This window comes from Enhydra lutris, unplaced genomic scaffold, assembly GCF_002288905.1.
Source record: "Enhydra lutris kenyoni isolate GAN:26980312 unplaced genomic scaffold, ASM228890v2 scaffoldscaffold15, whole genome shotgun sequence".
Lineage (NCBI taxonomy): Eukaryota > Metazoa > Chordata > Mammalia > Carnivora > Mustelidae > Enhydra > Enhydra lutris.
Window position 1 is genome coordinate 3,105,348 of NW_019154099.1, and position 19,455 is coordinate 3,124,802.

At 39.2% G+C, this 19,455-nt stretch overlaps 1 protein-coding gene across 2 annotated transcripts in view; it reads right to left on the reverse strand.

Moving 5' to 3' along the window:
- LOC111146964 (fibronectin type III domain containing 3A) overlaps positions 1-8,870 on the reverse strand; it is a 181,007-nt gene extending 172,137 nt beyond the window's left edge. Inside the window, exon 1 of one of the 2 annotated variants that reach the window (XM_022502738.1) lies at positions 8,619-8,870. The gene's annotated coding sequence lies outside the window, so the exon portion shown is untranslated. Of the gene's footprint in view, positions 1-7,920; positions 8,153-8,618 lie in introns of those variants that run through there. The other variant, XM_022502739.1, reaches the window with a different exon arrangement.
- Between the last annotated feature and the right edge of the window lie 10,585 nt (positions 8,871-19,455).

Sequence of the window (19,455 nt, forward strand, 5' to 3'; positions counted from 1 at the left end):
GAGTCAGGTGCCTGGGTTCAAACCCCTAATCTTTCACTAACTAGTTGTGTGATATTAGCCATGTTATTTTACTTTCTACTTCAGTTTCCTCATTTTTAAAATGATGACAATATTGGGGCGCCTGGGTGGCTCAGTGGGTTAAGCCGCTGCCTTCGGCTCAGGTCATGATCTCAGGGTCCTGGGATCGAGTCCCGCATCGGGCTCTCTGCTCAGCAGGGAGCCTGCTTCCCTCTCTCTCTCTCTGCCTGCCTCTCTGTCTACTTGTGATCTCTGTCTGTCAAATAAATAAATAAAATCTTAAAAAAAAAAAAAATTTAAAATGATGACAATATTATCTACCTCAGAGGGTTGTTTTAAGGATTAAGTAAACTGATGTACATAAAGTTGTATGGAACAGCAGTCAGAACATAGAAAGTATTTAATATATGTTAATTTATTGTTTACTGTGTGCCTTATAATTTGCCAGGCTGGCAGGCAGGGGTCACCAAACTAAGGCCTGTGAGCCAAATCTGGTCCCGTTTTTGTAAAGTTTTATCGGAACACAGTCATACCCAATGTTTATAACTTATCTATGGCTGTTTTAATGCTCCTACAACACAGTTGTAGTTGTAACACAGTTTAAAGCTCCTACAACACAGTTAAGTAGTTGTAACAGTCCATATAGCCAAACACCTTAAATATTTACTATCTGCCCCTTTATAAAAAAAAAAAAATTGCCAATGACAGCAGTACTGTTCCAACTCAAGAAGTTCATAAACTAATAGCTGAGACAGAGAAGAAATATATATGCTATAGTATGATATGTACACAATCATGATATTGAGGGTATTACAGAAACATGGCAGTTCAGTATTAAATGGCAAGAAGGATTCATACAAGTGAAAAAAAGGCAAGAGGAGAGGTATATTACTTACCCTTAATTATTTTTAAATATGCATTTGTTTATATGTCTTTACCTTTCATCCCAGTTTGTGAATTACTAGAGGGAAGGAGTACAGTATTCATCTTTGTGACATTCATAGTATCTAGGACATTTCAAGAATTAACAAATGATAGATGAATAAATGGTGAAAAGAACAACAGGTTTTCTAGGTGTTAGAGCCTCTTATTACCCCTCTTTAAAGTGAGGAAACTAAGGCCCATAGAGGTAAGTAACATGTTCATGTTTATATACAGCCAATAAGGGAGGAAGCCAATAAATAAACCTCTACTTGCCTACTGTAAAATGTATGTTCTTTCTACTACAAAGTTGGGAATAAATATAGTCACATGATATCAATGGACTATATACTTTGAAATAGAGACCAAAGACATTATAATTGATGCAGCAGAATTGTGGTATGATTTTAATATCTAAAATGAGCAATGATTTGAATAAAACTCATGTTTTTGAAAATACTAGCCTGGTAGCAGCCTGAAAGATGGATTAGAGGGAAACTGCACCTACATTTTCTCCAAAGGCTACTCTACCACACACATTAGGCCAATTTTAACAAGGTTTAAGTAATAGATTAAAAAAATATAACTGTAGGGACTCCTGGGTGGCACAGTCAGTTAAACATCCAACTCTTGGCTTCATCTCAGGTCCCGGTTTCAGGATCCTGATATGGAGCTCCATGTCAGGCTCAGCACTCAGCATGGCGTCTTCTTGAGTTCCCTCTCCCTCTACTTCAGTCCCTCCCCGCTAAAAGAAATACATAAATGTTTATAAAAAATATAATTGCAAGCATACAGTGGCATTTGAAGAATAATAATACACCTACTGATCTGAAGTGTCAGAAATTGCTGGTCCCAACACTGATAGAAGAAATAAAAAACTATTAACTAAAAGTATAAGAAAAAAGCATATACAGCAAATGAAAATATTATATGGAAAAAAAATCAAGTCTTAAGAACAAAGCTGCAAATTGAGAATGCCTGTCTTAAGCAAACAAAAAAAAACCTAGAAAATGAAATCACATACTATAAATATTTTCACTTTAAGAGTGTAAGCAAATCTTAAGAAAAACTGATTCTGATGTAAATGACTACTCCTTCAAGCTCAATCTCAAAAGCAGTTGTTGTACAGAATATCTATTTCTGCAAAAGAAAGCATATCTTTAGTTTTTAAAGAGAAGTCTTAACTGTGCTTTAAAATGCACATGAACACCTGTATAGAATCCCCAAAGTAGGAAGATTTTTTTCTCTCCCTGAGGAATTAAATAATAAAGAAATCACCTAAATTTTCTAACTTATTCTGTTCAAATGTATATTGAAATGTGGATTCTAAAGGAGGAAAACAGAAAATATCTATTAGATATTTGTGATAGAGGCTGATTAATACAATCTAATTTATTAAACTTAGGTAACTTTTATATCAAGGTTTATTTCAAAGTACACATCAAATTTACTTTTATTTCTGACTAAGCATAGAAGAGATCTCAAAAAGCTAGAAAGGAAGAGAGATATGAAAGTGAATCAGAAGTAACAGTTCCATCTGTAAAATAAAAGTACTACCATATATCCAGCATGTCTGTATAGGATTTAAAAAATTACCAAGTACAGGGCCTAAACACCAATGAGAGTTCAACAAGTGGATATTATTACTCCACATACAGGAATAGTCTTTCTTCCACTTGGAAAAAAAAGAAAATCTTAGGGAATTCCCTTTCGCATATTTTTATCCCACTCTAGAAAAGACTAGTTGAAGTTGCTTGGAATATAAGATCAGTACTCCCTTGCAAATAGAACAGAGGCATTGGATATGGACCACAATGAAAGATTATTAAGAACAGAAAGAAAGCTTTTACATGCAATCTGTTTCCCAAAAAAGCAGTTAAAACTTTTGAGTGAACTAAATGTTTAGTGGAAGCACATCTGCAGAACTTTGGAGGATAAAACTTGAATTCATTCTGGTCTTACTTAAAAAAACAAAAAGCAAACAAACAAAAAAAACCACCAAAAAACCAAACTGCATTGCTTCGAATATAGCAGGATTAATATAAGCGCTTACTTGGTACTTTGGTTACATGGTTTCCAATATCTTTTTGGGTGCTCACAATATTTTTGTGGGGAAAACAGGATAGGTATTTTTCTCAATTTTAATGACTGGGAATTTAAGATGGAAAAAAGCTAATCTGAGATCATATGGCTAGTAAGGGTAAAGCTGGAACTAAGATCCATGGTAATCTCCTAAAAAACAAAACAGCTGGAATGATCCAGCTGTTTTAGGCTCTGGCAAAAGGGAGGTTGGAGACCGAACTGTTAATTTCTCTTTAAAGCAAAAATTTTTTTTAAGATTTTATTTATTTATTTGACAGAGAGAGAGATCACAAGTAGGCAGAGAGGCAGGCGGGGGGTGGGGGGAGAAGGCTCCCTGCTGAGCAGAAAGCCCCATGCAGGGCTCGATCCCAGGACCCTGAGATCACGACCTGAGCCAAAGGCAGAGGCTTAACCATTGGGCCACCCAGGTGCCCCTAAAGCAAAATTTAAAAAGTCAAATTTTTTTACGTAGCAATTCATGATGGAAATTTAGTTTTAAATTTCGTTCAAAAGGTTTGTACTACCCTACAATATAAGACAGTATATACATTTACAAAGTATGAAAAATGTTAATATAAATAAATTACAAAAATTAACTTAAGTTTTGAAGGTTTGGTTGGTTTTAATGTTTTTAAGAGGGGAAAAAAGAAAACACACTGATTTTATCTAGGCCACTCTCCATCTTACTCATCCTTGCTTTTTCCAGCACCTAATACTATCCTTCATGTATAGAACATATTTACTAATGCCTTCAGATCAAAAAATGTTCTATGCCATATTCTGGCTCTCCTGATGACACAAAATGATGTCATTACTCTTGATGACTAGCCAATTCATTCATGCAACCATAACCCCGAGGCACCACTATTCACCTGGTAATGGCATATGAAACACAATGTGAAGGAAATAATTGCTTCAGAAATACACGTTTATAAATTTAGAAACTTCACAGAGCTATTCCATGTAAATGAATTTTCCAAAATAACTGATACTTATCCTTTAAATTACCATAACTTATATTTAAATAATCTTAATGGAAAAAATTAAAAAAAAATTTTTTTAATATTTTATTTGTCAGAGAGACAGAGAGAGAGAGACAGCACAAGCACGGGGAGCAGCAGGCAGAGGGAGAAGCAGACTCCCTGCTGAGTTGGGAGCCCAATGTGGGACTCAATCCCAGGACTCTGGGACCATGACCTGAGCAAAAGGCAGACACTTAACTGATGAGCCACCTGGGCATCCCTTAATGGAAATATTTTAAAAGCAATTTCTAGGTCTTCTTTGCCTTAATCTGCACATGACACAACCTTTTCTTGATGACTCAAGCTCATCAATGTAAATATCAATTATTAGCCTATTCTGTGACACAGTGACTCTTGGTGTTATTGAAAGGTATCTAACTTAACTGTTTATCTCTTCATTAACTCATCCTAGACTACTTTTAAAGACAAGGTTTCCTACCACCAGATCCCTATTATCACTTAAAAGCTACCAGTACCCTGGCCAAAGTTTGTAAAATGCCAGTTTCAGTTTAAACTATGTAAAATCAGAAAAGGCAGTTGATATACTTAGCCTTATAAAATTTTAAATCAAGCCATGATGTAACTATTTTCACTGCTCTAAGGCCTGGCTCAAAGGTTTTTCTTCTTTCACTTCCTAGTTCTGAGACCTAGTGGCTGTTTGTTGCTAGAAGTTTGGCCACAAAATAACAATTGCAGTAATAGTTGTTTCTGCATATTTTCTTTATTTTTACTATAACAGAGGGAACAAATATAAATGACAGTCATAACAAACAGCACCAAACAACCATGTAGACAAATGATATAAAGCATCTCACTTCATGTGCTGTAAGGACAATTACCTAGTCCAATTATTAGCCAGAAGTCTGCAAACTAGGTCCACTGGCCAAATACAGCCCACAGAGAGCTTGTTTTTGTTTGGCCCTTGAGTTAAAAATGATTCTTATATTTATAAAGACTCATTTAAAAAATAAACAAAAAAGAATACTCAGAAGAGACTACAAGTAAACTGCAAAGTGTAAAATACTATCTGGCAGTCTGCAGAAAAAGTTTGCTATTCTTGATCTAAGCTGTAATAAACACACACATATAAAACATATATAGCTATCCCTTACACATAAAGCTTAAGGTATTAATATGTCAAAGTAGACACATAGTTCTTTCAGTGATGAGTTCTTAAGGATACAGCCAAATTATCTTCTCCAGCCCGCCTAATCCTTTTGATCATGGCCTGGGGCTTAGCCAAAATCTGTAGGCAACCTTCTCTCTTTCTTCCTCTTAATACTTCCCTTGGATGCTCTCAGACTGGTCTCCCTGCTCCTATCTCCAGCCCTGGATGTCAATCTTTTCTGGAATGTCTTTCCTTTTGCTAAGTTTTCCCCAAGCTTCAAGTCTGACTTCTTCCAAATGCCTTCTATGATCTTCCAGCCCTCTGTGGCTTCACCTTCTCTCGAATTACAGTCCTTTCCACACAATTTAATAATAACAGCTTATATTTTTGCTAATGATTTTGTGTGTTAGTCTAGTATCCATAACTATTTTCTAACAACTTGAAGGAAAGATATCATACTGCTTTAGTATCCCAACTTTAATAATAGCTCATCATCCTCTAAGCCCATGTCATCTCCCAATTATACCTCTCTATCTTGGAGAAAAAATAACCTGAGGAGTGGTAATGGGTGATAAGTGATTGGAAATACTGAAAGATAACACCCACAAAATAACTTGATGGAAGAAGATAAGTTACACTGCAAACTTAGAAAGTGTATGTGAAAGACAAACAAAACTGTAATAGTGGAAGGACAGAGAAATAAGGATCAAGAGATTAAAAGATCACTGAATAATACTTTGAAATGAGATCAAAATATTAAAATTATAAAAGCTTACAATATAAGTTAAAAGAACAAAATTTGCCTTTCAACACTATTGGCCATTAATTTCCTTTTAACAAGCAGCTCTTGACATTGATATCCATAAGGACCTTTTTTTTTTTTTTTTTGCAATGTGATAACTGAAGCACTGAACGATTCAATGGGATAGACATACACCGTATTCTAACTCTTTAGATTTTTCAAAATTCTAAATTTATTTGAAGTGTGCTAGAGATGAGAAAAAAAAATCCCCTATCAATTGATTAACTGGCTAATAAAATTGGAAAGCATGGGCATATCCCTACATCACTCTTAATGATAACACCTAGACTCAATTTCATAAAAAAATGCACCCAGAATATAAAAAAAAAATTTTTAGTACTTCATCAAACTATTAAATATAAGGTACACAAGACTTGCATGTATGAACATAAAAAACAAATGTTTTAAAACAATCATATACAGTACCCATGAGTGTAAACTAAAAATACTGCATATTATAAATTAAGTGCTCTTTACCTAAGTAAAGCTACAAGACAAGGAGAATATTAATCATATATTCCTTCTTTTTGTCCTGGGTTTTACAGTCTCTCAGTCCTGACCTATGCCTGGCTGGTCAGAGAAGAGGGAAACAGTTTTCTTAATTAGTAATAAAATATGCCTAATATTATACTGTAGAAATTTTACAACAAAAAATTAATTATTAAATGCATGGTAAAATGAATCAGCTCTCAGTTACTCACATGATGAGGGGAAGTGATGACACAGATGACACCAAATGATAATCCTAGCATCAGTTTTTTCAAATGCATATCATCAATTTGGAAGGAGGAAACTGCCTTTATGATTACATCTGACTCAGGCCAGGGTTAACCAGAATGTTTATATTCACTAAACATTCAATGATTTTGAGGTTTTGAAAGGAGAGACAAAAGGGAAAAAGAGGGAGTCAATTCAAAAACATACAGGTGGCTAATGGCAACCAGCCTGGGATAAAAGAATTTCTCTGTCAACCTACATAAGAAAATTGAGAAATGATCAGTGAAGAAAATGAAAACAAACAAACAAAAAACCAGTAAAACTTACCAGGACAGTGCTAAAATTTTTAAATAGAATGTTATTTGTAAAAATTTTAATGATATTTTTTTCCTCTTAAATTATCCTTTCTTCCCACTAACTAGTATTATTAGTGATGGCAAGAACTACCAATGGGCCAAAAAGCTGAAAGGAAATTTTAGGTCCTACGTTACAAAAGATGTGTTAAAAATCCTTTTATCACTCTTTTCTGTTAAGCCCACCATCTGTCTTAATAGGCACTTTATCTCATTACTCGAGAGAAAGCAATTCAACCAAGAAAATGCCAAAAAGGCAGAGGAATCATTCCTCTGGAATATTTTTAGGTGATTCAAACAAAACTTACACGATGGCAAGAATTACAGATTTAGCAAATACACAAAAACTAAATATTTATCCAAAGACAAGATCACAGACACAAATCTCAATTAGTTGCTACCTAACATATGGCTCCAACTTCTTGAGTGGCATATGTTTAGCTCTGGTGCTGGTAATAGCATGGTGGTAAAATAGTATAGTAACAGTTCAACTTTAGTTATTTCACTCTTAATAATACAGAAAAACACTCCAACTTTGGTTACAAGAACTAAAAACAGAGACCACAATAAGAAACAATTATGTTGCTCGGTTTTAGAAGTCCATACCGAACACATATGAGGATTACAAGGCAAAAAGAAAAAAAAAAATCTTACCAGCTTATTATTCTTAGTTAGAAGATGCTTAGACACAAAGGTGGCCAAAGAAACTTAAAATTTCACAAAAGAAAATCTCTGAATTCACGATCCCTAGCACCTCAGCAACCATTACACCCCCCCCCAATATCCCAAGGTTTTCAACGCTGTTTGATAAAGGAACGATCAACGACTACTTCAATTACAACAGCCCCCGCTGTGCTCCCGACTGTATGACAAAATTATTTGTTCATTTTCCTTTACCTAACGCATGGCGTCCCTCCACAGCCGTGTCAAAAGTTCAAAGATCCAGGTTGTTAAACAGGGCGAGCACCGCAGCCTCGAGTCAACCTCCTGACTGAACAGGTGGTTAACTCAGCCGAGTAGAGGAACAGCCAGGTACTGGCACCAGCCAAACAGGATCAAACACACCACGGCGGGTTTTCGAGGTTTTAACCCCAAGATGAACGGGGGAAAGTCTCTTCAGAAAAAAACGTTCAAGTCCGGCGACTGCCCGGCGGCCAAAGCCTAAAGCAAGGCGGTCGCTCGGCGATCTTCTCTGGCGGGCTGCGCACTCGACCCCCTGAGCCTCCGCGAGCTGCGCTGCTCACCGCCGGCCGGGGGGGTGGGGGTGGGGTGGGGGTGCGGAGGGAAGGCCGCCCGCGCCTCCTCCTCCGGCCGGTGGCGGGGCCGCAGTCGCGCCCCCCACAAGCGCCTGCGAGCGAGACTCGGGCCCGGCAGGTGGCCGACAAGTTGACGGGTCCTGTCCCCGGCCCCACTCCCCGCTGCCCACAGCGCGCCCACAGGACGGGGTGGGCCGGGCCCCTCGACGGGCCCGATCCCCGCTTGGCGCCGCGGCCCCTCAGACCCAGCCTAACGGTTTCCGTGGCGCCTGCTCCGCGACGGGAATGGGACAGCTCGGTCTCCCCCGCCTTTCCCGATGGGAGCGCCCGCGCTCTCACCTCCGAGTCACGCCGCTCTGAGGCGGAGGAAGGCGGCTACCCTGGCGCCTCTTCTTCGGGTTCCTGATCGTTCTCGCTCTACCTCAGCGGCAGAGCCAGCTCTCGGGGCCGCTGCGGCCGCCGACGCACTGACTGTTGGGGTGGTTTTCCGGCAGTGACGGCGCCGCCTCAGCCCCGCTCTTCGCTCCCTCTCCGCGTAGCTCCCGCTTTCTGTTTCACCCGAGGGACCACGAACGCCGCCGTCGCCATGCTTACTACGGAGCCGGGAGGAGGAGCCCCGAATCGGCGCGCCCAGTGCGGCTGCGCGAGCCTCGCCGACGGCGCCCCCGGCAGGCCCGGACCCCGCGTTCCCGCCCCGCGCCCGAGCCTGCTGCCCTGCGGGTCTTTCCCGGCAGCGCGAGTCGCCCGCCGAACCCCTAACGCTGGGCGTTCCAGCGCCCCCTTACCGCTCCCAGGGCGCCCACCGCCTTCCGGGGCTGCACGCTCTGTCCTGAGGCCTGGCTGCGCTAGGTTCGACTTAGCATCTGCCGCGGCCAGCCGGAGAGCAACACTAGGGAAATGTGGAGTTAATTGACTTCCTAGGGCCACTCACGCAATTCTCAGTCCAAATTGTAAAAGGCTCCCTCTGAGACGCGCCGGGTCAGCCTCTTTCGGAAAGCCCAAGAACTTAACGCTGACAGGTGCTTTTAAAGACACTCCCCCAAGGAATAGGAAGCCAAGCGAAGTGGGTTGGATATTTTCCATCCTAAACACTTAGAGCCCCGGATCTCTACGGCAAGCAAAAATATTTAGATAATTACTTCAGTTGAAAACGTGGGGCTTAGTTTCCTGGTCTGTTCCCCAGCCAAATCGCATGAAAACCCATTACCTTAATTTCTACAACAGCGCGAAGCTTACAAGGGAACGGAGCAGAGATTCCTTTAAACCTCCAGCAATGGGGGCGCTGCAATAATTCCCGAGGGCCGGCCAGGGCTGCTTACTTTTGCAGATTCCACTAAAAGTCTTGGGAAGGGGGTAGTCTTTGGGACCGAGAGTCCGACTCCAGTAACTGTCCCTTCAAAAACAGTGATGAATGTAACCAGGCTCCCTGTTGTAGCTTTATTTCACTTTATTAATTGTGCTGCATTTTAATATAGCAGTATTTTTATTTTAACCCTGCTACAGAAATCCTCTTAAAATCTACTTACTCCCTACATTCTTAAAGAGTACAATGGTTAATGAAACCCTTTGTCCACGGTTGACCATCAAATATGATACCTTGGCCATATGCTGAAGTCCCAGGGGATTGCTGAGGTATATAGGATCCCTATTTTGGTGATGTCTTTTATTTTTTTTTTTTTTTCTCTGTGGAATGTTCTCATCACCTTTTCTAATAATCTGTCACTGCTTCTCATCTCCTCATCTGTCTCTTTATCCACGCTGAGCCTTCCCCTCATCCTTTCTACTCTACTGTTTATTTTTTACTCTTTTTTCTTGATGGCATTTCTCTGGCTCCAGGTGATGATTGATCAGATATTTATATCCACAGCCAGCTAAGGAGAGAATCTTTTTCTTCCCATCAGTAAATAGGACAGTGACTCTATATCAAGTGATATTTTGAGATATTTTTATTGCTGTTCACTATCAAAAGTTCTTTCCCTGTGAGAGGTGTTTTCTTTCTTTAACTTCCAGTTTTGGCCCTCTTCCAGACAAAATTGCTGGAAAGCTGATCTCTGAGTAACTGAAGCATAACTGTATATTGTTTTAAAATATGAGTATTTATCAGAGTGTGGGCAAGTTGGGTGGCTTCTCCATATTGCTACCCTAGCTCTGTTTGGTTAGAGACTAAGCTAGTGGTTTCCAAACCTAATTCTAAGCTAGTAATTTCCAAAGCTTCCTTCTTGGGAGTTTTTTAAAAGGCCAGAATCTTGTAATCTACCCCTTAAGATTTTGTCTGAGGAGGGGACAGGGAACAGAAAATGGCATTTTTTAAAACACTGTATTTTTAAAAAGTATCCTGGGCATTCCTACATGTATAGGCACAACAAAGAAGAACAGCTATTTTGAAGGAGACTAAGACATAATTACAGAATATCACTGAAGTAGATATAAAGATTGCAGTCAACAATATGCAACACTGGAAGGTTGAGTCAAGTGAGGACTGGGGAATTTATGTCCTGTGGAGAGAATGAATCATACACATAAATAACCCTAACACAGACACCAGTATGAATTCTCTGGGAATCTAGAAAGGCACAAGAATTTACGTCAGCTTTGAACAAGTCACTTCTCAGTACTTCATTTTTCTTCTCAATAAAATAAGGGTCATTTTCAATCATCTATCTTAAACTCTCATCAATACTCAACACTTTGACCAATTATTTCTTTGAATATTACTTCTTCCTTTGGCCCTATACTCTTGGCATTTTTTCCTGCACTTCTGAGTACTATGTCTCTAATTCCTGTGCAGTTTCCTTCTCCTCTCCTTTTTGTTTTCATTATAACCTCTTGACCTAAACATCATTATCTTCACCAATGGCTTTAGTTATCTATATGCTGATAATATATGCTGGGCTAGAGACAAAGGTGTCTCTAGCCCAGACCCTTCCCCAAATTTCAAATCTGATACCTACTCTTTTATTGACATGTTTACTTAATGTCTTACAGCTACAAAGTGTGGTTCAACTGAGTTTATAAACTCTTCCTGTATTCCTTTCTCCTCATCTATCCAGTTGTAATAGTCATCCCTGGTATCTCCCTCACCCTCATTTTCCATATTCGTTGTAGCTTCAAGTCCTGGCAATTTTATCTTTCAAAACTCTCAAATTGGTCCACTTTTTACCAATTGCCACTAATGCAATCTGGCCTCACGTATACAATCTAAGCCCTTTCAATTCATTTTCCACTTTGCAGCCAAAATGATCTTTTTTGGTTATTTTATTATTACTTTTTAAGAGAGGGGATGAGAGAGAGAATGAGGGGAGGGGCAGAGGAAAGAAAGAATCCTAAGCAGGCTTCATGCCCAGCACAGAGCCCGATGTGGGGCTCAATTCCACAACCCTGAGATCATGATCTGTGCCAAAATCCAGAGTTGGGCACTTAACTGATGAGCTACCCAGGTGCCCCTGCAGCCAAAATGATCTTTCTAAAAGCAAGTACGACTATGTCACTTCCATCTAAAACCTTTAAACAAGCTTTTATTCTAAGATATGACTAGAATTCTTAAGGTGGCCTACCAGACTGCATGAGGTCTTGCTTTTTCCAGTTTCATCTCCTACCACTCTCCCCTTGCTTCCTGTATAGAAAACTTCCTGACCTCCTTTTAGTTTCTCAAATGTGCTGTGATTCCAGCAGCCACAGGCTCTCTGCACATTCCAGTCTTCTCCTTGTAACCATCTTATCTCTTACTCAGGGAGTAAGGAAAAACATTTCTGACTTCCCAGAGGAGTTCAAGACCCCTTTTTCATGTCCGCTCCCCTACAGTGGGTATACTTTCCCTCTATGACCCTATAGCTTGCAACATTTTGGTATGTGTGAATACTGAGTATATTTCCATTGCTCTCTTCAAGAAGAGAAGGACTGTGCCTATTTTTGCTTACCCAGTGCCTGGCATGTGGTAGGCCCCTTAAATACTTCCTGAATGGTTGACTTTGTTCTTGGAGGTCCCTTCAAGGATTCTAGAAGGTTATTGAATCATATAATTAGGAAGGAGATTACTGAGCACTTTTAAGACAGCCATCTTCTGTATGATTAATGGGAAGAGATTCAAGAATATGTTAGGAGACAATTCTCCATAAAACTGTCATGTTTCTGTATGTTTCACGAGCAGAGGCAGAAGCAGCTTTGGTTCCAGATTATCTGTCTTTTCCAGGATGTTTGTATAAACAGACAGCCTTGGAAGGTAGAAATAGTGTCTCCCACTGCTGCAATAGAGGGGATTTTTTTTTCAACCATTTAGCATGAAAATATCATTTTTTGTGGTGAAGGTTAAACAGCTTTGTTTGCAGCCCATTGTAAAAGTTTGGGGAGTTCTAAGCTTGCGTTCCTCAGCTGTGATGCAGACCTACTGCATATGTGACATCCCCTGGTCCACTCCATGTTGTCCCTAGGCGAAAGCTGGGAGACAAGGGAATTGCCGTGAACATGAAGCTGGTGCTGCTTGCTGTGTCATATGTAATACAGTCCTCTGACCCAGAAGACTCAGGTCTTCTGCTAGCACCCAAGAAACTGTAGCAGGCTAAGTTATTAGCTTGCAAGGGACATAAAATCTCAGACACGTCACAACACTTGACAAGATACAGTGGGTTGAGGAGAAAGAAAGAGATAAAGAAGTCAAAGAGCAAGTGGAAACTTATCTTTAAAGAAGACGGGGGGAAAGTTTGGTGAGGAAGAGAAATGGGAAAGCAGATCGATGTGGAGGTGTTGTGCCGACTGAGTTCTCTGAGCAACATTTGGGGCTCTAACTCTGGGCAGAGTCAGAGAAAAGACTACTGCCTTTGCTCTTCTTTTCAGATGGAGTAGTGCTATACATCCGGTAGAAGAGAGGGAGGTGAAAGCAATTGATCAGGAGGTAGACCAGTTAAAATAGTCAGAAGCTTTTTCACCCTTTGTCTCTGAGAAGGAGTGTGGTATAAAGTGTGTGTGTTGTGGGGAGAGTCAGGTATATCTGGGCTTGAATCTCAGCTCTACTACTGACTGGTTGGTTATCCTTGGGCACGTTATTCTCTGAGTCATGTCCTCACTTGAAAAATGAAGATAAAATGCCTATTTTGCAGGATTAAATGGCATAATTCATGAAAATGCCTGGTATGTGCCTGATGCCCGGTAAATAAATGATAGGTATATAATTAGTTGTCCTGGCTAATTGTGACCTGGTGAGGTAAGGGAAGTCCAGAACCTTCCTCAATGTTTCCTAAAATACACAGGAAGGAACTTGACTATAGTCAGTCTTGCTCCAAATTCTTGATCCTGTTGTAATCTCCATTCCTCACTGTGTTTTCCCAGCCATGCTTTACTCCATGGATGGAACAGTTCTTTCCCTAAGAACAAAGGAAACAAGGCACAAAATAGGAAGCAACTTGACACTGATCATTGGCCATTACCACTAAAGGGAATTTCTCCCACTGGCCATCATTCTCCTCAAAAACCACCCTGTCACTATTTTGCTGTGGATCTACTCTAATAAGAATCTCCTCCACATTTTTCTAAATTTCTGGGACCCCTTAAAGCCACCTCCTTTTAAAGCTCCCTTTAAAGCTACCTGAGGAAAATTCCCAAAATCTTGTGAATTTATTATTATTCAGAGCAATTTGGCTCTTTCCTTGGAAGCTTTAGTTTTCTTTTCAAAATAAAAAAAGATCCACTTGAGTGACTTTCCATACTAAAGAAGAACTCTGTTTTAGAGAAGTAAATCTTAAACTTTGCTTGAATAAAAATCAACCAGGGCCCTTAGTTAAGATAAAATGGCTCTATTAGGTATCCCCCACACCAAGATTTGGATTCAGGAATCTGCAGTTATAAACACTCCCAAGAGATTCTGATGAGGGTAGTCCATGGGCCATACTTCGAGCATCTCAGAGCAGCTCAAACAGCATCAACTTTCACAAACAGATGGTTTCTTTCCTTGTGACATGGAGTTAAATTAGGATTGACTCTGTTTTTCAAAAAAACTGCTCATCTGTGGTTCACGTCTTTTATATTATTTGTTCTTTATAGAGTAACCAATTAGGAAAGACCAAGGAATTCTTTAATCACAAAATGATAATCCTAATAGTTCAAATTTGTCAGTGTTAATGATAGGGTTTCAAAGTAATGCTCATAGAGACAGTCTTACTTCCACAGAGGGGAAAGTCTTCTCTGGTTACTGGTCAGGACTCACTGAATAGGTTCCTGACCTGGAGGGGCTCTACAAGAATAGGCAGATTATAAGGATTTTCTCTAGGTTGAAAAAATAAGGTTTCTATATCTGACTTTTAGACTGTCAACAGCTCTTTGATGTTTTGTACAGCTTTAGGAGGCTCTGAGAGCAGCCCTGGGGTTGAACGCACCGGGATCATTATCCAGCATAACCAGTTGACATACTAATCAATTTTAAAGACAGAAGAAGGAGATAGGCATCTATAAGGATAATGAGGCCGAAGATGACTTGGGATTTGAAAAAGCTATTCCCAAACTACATGTCTTTTTCTCTTTTTCCTTCAAAAGAGCAAATTTCAAAACCAGAGCAATATATTATCAACAAAATAATGAGATTTTAATCTGGAAAAAATAAAAAGAAAATTTAAATGACATAGAAAATGAGAAATCAGATAATCTAACATGTCACCAAACTTAAAGCTATTCCTCAAATTTCAGAAGTAAATATTTAAACCAAATTGCATTTTAGAATTAGTAGACAATTTATCTATGCTATGTGAATATCTTTATATAAGTTGCCTTTAACTTTCACACATAGTATACAAATAAAGTCAGGCATCATTTAGATAAAGAAAATGACTTAGGGTAATAAGAAACACTAGAGAAACTGTTTATAAATTGAATACTTTTAGTGAAGTAAAGAAAATACTAATTTTATTTATCTCAAATTTTTATGTATAAAATTCTTGAAAACCAAGGCACTTCTGAACTTTGATCTTATTTTTTCTTTACACTGTACATATAAGATATAAACCCAGCACTATTACATTGAAAAGACAAAAACTAAAATTAATTACTAATAGTGACTACCATTGTTAGAACAAAGTAAAATAAAGAAGCTTTATTTAAATGTATAACAGAAGATGACCTTTGTCAAATAAATACTCAGCTTTAGATTGTAGAAATTCATGACTTAAAACATGGGAAATTGAAATGTATTCATTTTCCCAAGCTACAGCGGACTGAGAATAAAAATAGGGTTGTGGTAGAGCTCTCAAAGAGTAGCCTCACACTCTTCTCACATCCATAATCAAATTTCTTCCAGATGATTCTAAGAATCCCCAGGGATCTATATAGGTGCACTCCAAGAATTAGTCCTCTGAGCAATTCCATGACATTCACTGTCTTCTGTCCTCCTCTGGCTTATTGAGGTGTTTTCTTCTGTTGTTTCCAAAACCAACAAATTTCCCTGATTGCAGTGCTATCTGTGCTAAGACTACCAATGCCTGACTTGAAGGGCATCCATTCCTCCATTCCTATACCAAGATACAGTTTTCCATGGACATTCTCCTGTTGCTCTTGCCTTCAGCTCCCAAATTCCCATGTACATCATAGTGAACCAGATAAATATATAATTTGTTTGTAGCTCTAGGACTCAGGCATGAATTCATGGACTAGGTAGTATGTTCCACTAAGCCTTTTCCTCTAATAGTGGGTAATTGAACTTGAAGCAAACTTTTCATATATCTCTTCACTTAGGATGAGATTTTTTTTTCTTCCTTTCTAAATAGGCCTGCTCTACCAGCTCTGTAGACTTGCCCAAACATGCTCAAATCCTAGGGCAATAAAATAGTTTGAGCTCAAGCTGTGACCCCAGCTACAAAAACAATCAAGTATTTCAGAGGAGGGACTTGGATGTTAATGAAATGATTTACTATATTAATTTTCTTAATACTACTGAACATTAATACTAGGCTAGACGTCTTACTCAACATAGAATAAGAGCAAACTCCTTTCTTGTAAGAATCTAATTTAAAGTGATAATCCAAATATGCTTCCGAGAGGGGTACATAGCAAAGGAGAGAATAAATCAAGAAACATTTATAGACTTGCCTTTTATATTGAAGGCTCTGTACAAAGAACAAGTGACCTGACCCTAACAAATTTACTTTTTGTGCTGATTATTTCTCTTTTGCTCTCAGCCCCAAGTCCATCCTTTTATACTGTGTTCTGGGATCCTAGGGCTAGGTCTGGAGACTACATTCCCCAGATTCCCTCATCAGCTGCCTTCCTGTCAGGATCAGCCAATGGAGGCTGTGGTAACTAGAGAGACTGGAAGGCAGGTAAAGGAGAGACAGGACTTGCTTCCTATTTGTAACTCTTGTCAAAAGCTAAGAGCTACAAAATAACCTCAGTCTTTTGGCATATTTAGCAGTGGTTGGGCTACATCCCTTCAAGGCTACCTGTGCTACCCAGCTGTGTCACCTCATTAGCATAACCACTAGCCATGCAACACCTCCTTCAGAGACCTGAGCGCTACGTATGAGGACCCCCTTCCACCAAACAACTAGGTTTCTCTCATTTAGTTCTCTGCCCCCTGAAACCCAGCAGATGTTAGCTACTTCCTCCAGAATCCCCCATTTACCCCTTCAGTTTTTCAGTGTCTATATGACTAATTCCTTGAATTAAATCCCTCTGTTTAAAATAACTACGTGGTTTCTGATTTCCTGCCTGGCTTTTGATCGACGGATTTTAACCAGATTTAAAATACCTGGTGAGGGAGACACAATATACTTATGCAAAAAGACATTCAGAGATACAACATTTGAAATGAATAGCTCAGATAAAATTTGCTAGAGGGGTTCAAAAAGGCAACTAATCAGTTGTTATGGAATGATCAAACATAGGCATTACGATTAAAAAAAATTTTTTTTAAAGATTTTATTTATTTATTTGACAGAGATACAGTGAGAGAGGGAACACAAGCGGGGGGAGCAGGAGAGGGAGAAGCAGGCTTCCTGCTGAGCAGGAAGCTGGATGTGGGGTTCGATCCCAGGACAAGGGGATCAGGGATCAGGCTTAATGACTGAGCCACCCAGGTGCCCCAGGCATTATGATTTTTAAATTCCACTTCTTTTATTGAATCTTCAACACTGTGATCAAATTACTACTACTTTCATTTTATAGATGAGAAACTTTGGTCTGAGAGGCTGAACATATATTCTCATACATACAGCTAAGAAAGCAGCAGAGCTGAGATTCATAGCTTGACTCTAACACAGTCTTTCTATTAGTCCATGTTACTTCAGGAGGGTTGAAATAGGAGGTGAACCTTGAAGAATAGGCTTCAAATAAAATGGTCAGAGGAGAGCACTTTAATGGGAACAATAGCTAACAAAGACTGAGATTGGGAAAATGCCAAGTGTGCCTGGGGGTAACAAATAAGCCTGTGCAGAAGTTTGAGTTGGAAGGTACAGAGATACAAGGCAGAAAATGTGCTGGAGCCAGATTAATAGGGACCTTGGTTGACATGTGAGGAAGTTAGTGAGCTGGACTTGGAATTCAACATGGGGCTTGAACTTGCAACCCTGAGATCAAGACCTGAGCTGAAATCAAGAGTCAGATGCTTAACTGACTGAGCCACCCAGGCACCCCAGGCACCACTTATCTTTAATCAGGGGTCAGAGATGTGAAACAGCAAAAGTGAAATGCTGTTTGGTATTGTTGATTAATGGAGTTCATCACTGATATTTGTCAAGCCACTGCTGTTTGGTAAGTGTTGTTATCAAAGGCTTTTTAAAATAACCAGCGGGGTGCCTGGGTGGCTCAGTGGGTTAAAGCCTCTGTCTTCTGCTCAGGTCATGATCCCAGGGTTCTGGGAGCGAGCCCTGCATCGGGCTCTCTGCTCAGCAGAGAGTCTGCTTCTCCCTCTCTCTCTGCCTGCCTCTCTTGTGATCTCTGTCTGTCGAATAAATAAATAAAATCTTTAAATTAACCGGGAAATTAAAACAAGAGAAAAACCTTTATGGATTACTGCCATCAAACCAAGTGATTAGAAAGGGATTTTGACTTTGCATAAATTTCGGGATAAGCAAAAAACCAAAACCAAAAACAAAAAACGTTTTAAAGAAAGAAACTAGGATTTTTATCACAGAGAAAAAAAGAACACTGATTTGTTCCTTGCTTTAAGATAAATCAAAGTCCTAAAATAATCGACATAGCCATGAGAAATGAATTAAGCACTTTTTATAGAAAGGTATTATTATTTGACTAATACATCTTTAGGGGATAAAATGAAGAAATATTAAAATGACAAGCCAACAACACTAAATCGAGAGATATGGACAAATGGACCACCAATCAGCCTGTCAGTGGACTATTATGTTCTGTTACAAATCTCTCCTTGAAGCAATTGGATTCAAACACATTAAGGGTTGGATAGGCTTCTGTGGGCTAGCCTGGAAATTCAACTGTCATTTATAACTTTGTTTCCATGGCAAAATACCTTTGCAGGTTCTAAACAGCAGACTTTGAAATTAACTTTTGGAATATAACCCATTTGCAACTGGGGGACTGCCTGTGCTTTGCATGTAGATTGTCTATTATAACCAGGGCTTTAATTCCGCCGAATCGCAAAGGATTCCAAATTAGTTGGAGGAGTTCAAGTTAGTTATCTTTCTTTCAAATACAATACCTTATTTGGGAAAAGGGGATTTAAAAAAAAGTAACACACTTGATGTGAAGAAAAGGCAAATCCTATAACTTTTTCCATGAAAGGCCTGATTATGAGGAGGCAAAATTTTGTCTACAAGAGGAAAGAATAAAATGATGAACTAGAAAATATGTATTTATATAATGGAAGATGGCATTTGTTGTTCCCTTTGCATACAGTTTGTCTCTACAATGCAAAGGTGACACAAAGTAAAGAACTGAGTCGACATCCTTAAGATGCCTGCTTAAACTTTCCTTAATAATGACATGTGTATACCATAGGTGAAATTTTTTCTAGACTAGAATTATAAAGATTATTGCAGTAATTTTCCATTGACAGTATACAAAAAGATGCTGGCAAAGACCTTTAAGCGATACCTAGTGTTAAAATTTGTCTCTTTTCACAAAGACAAAATGCTTGCTGCTCAGGAAAAGGATATCAGACATTTGATTGGATTTTCAGTTAATTTTACTCTTTCAAGTAATTTCTTCTTTCCTCTTTAACAAGAAA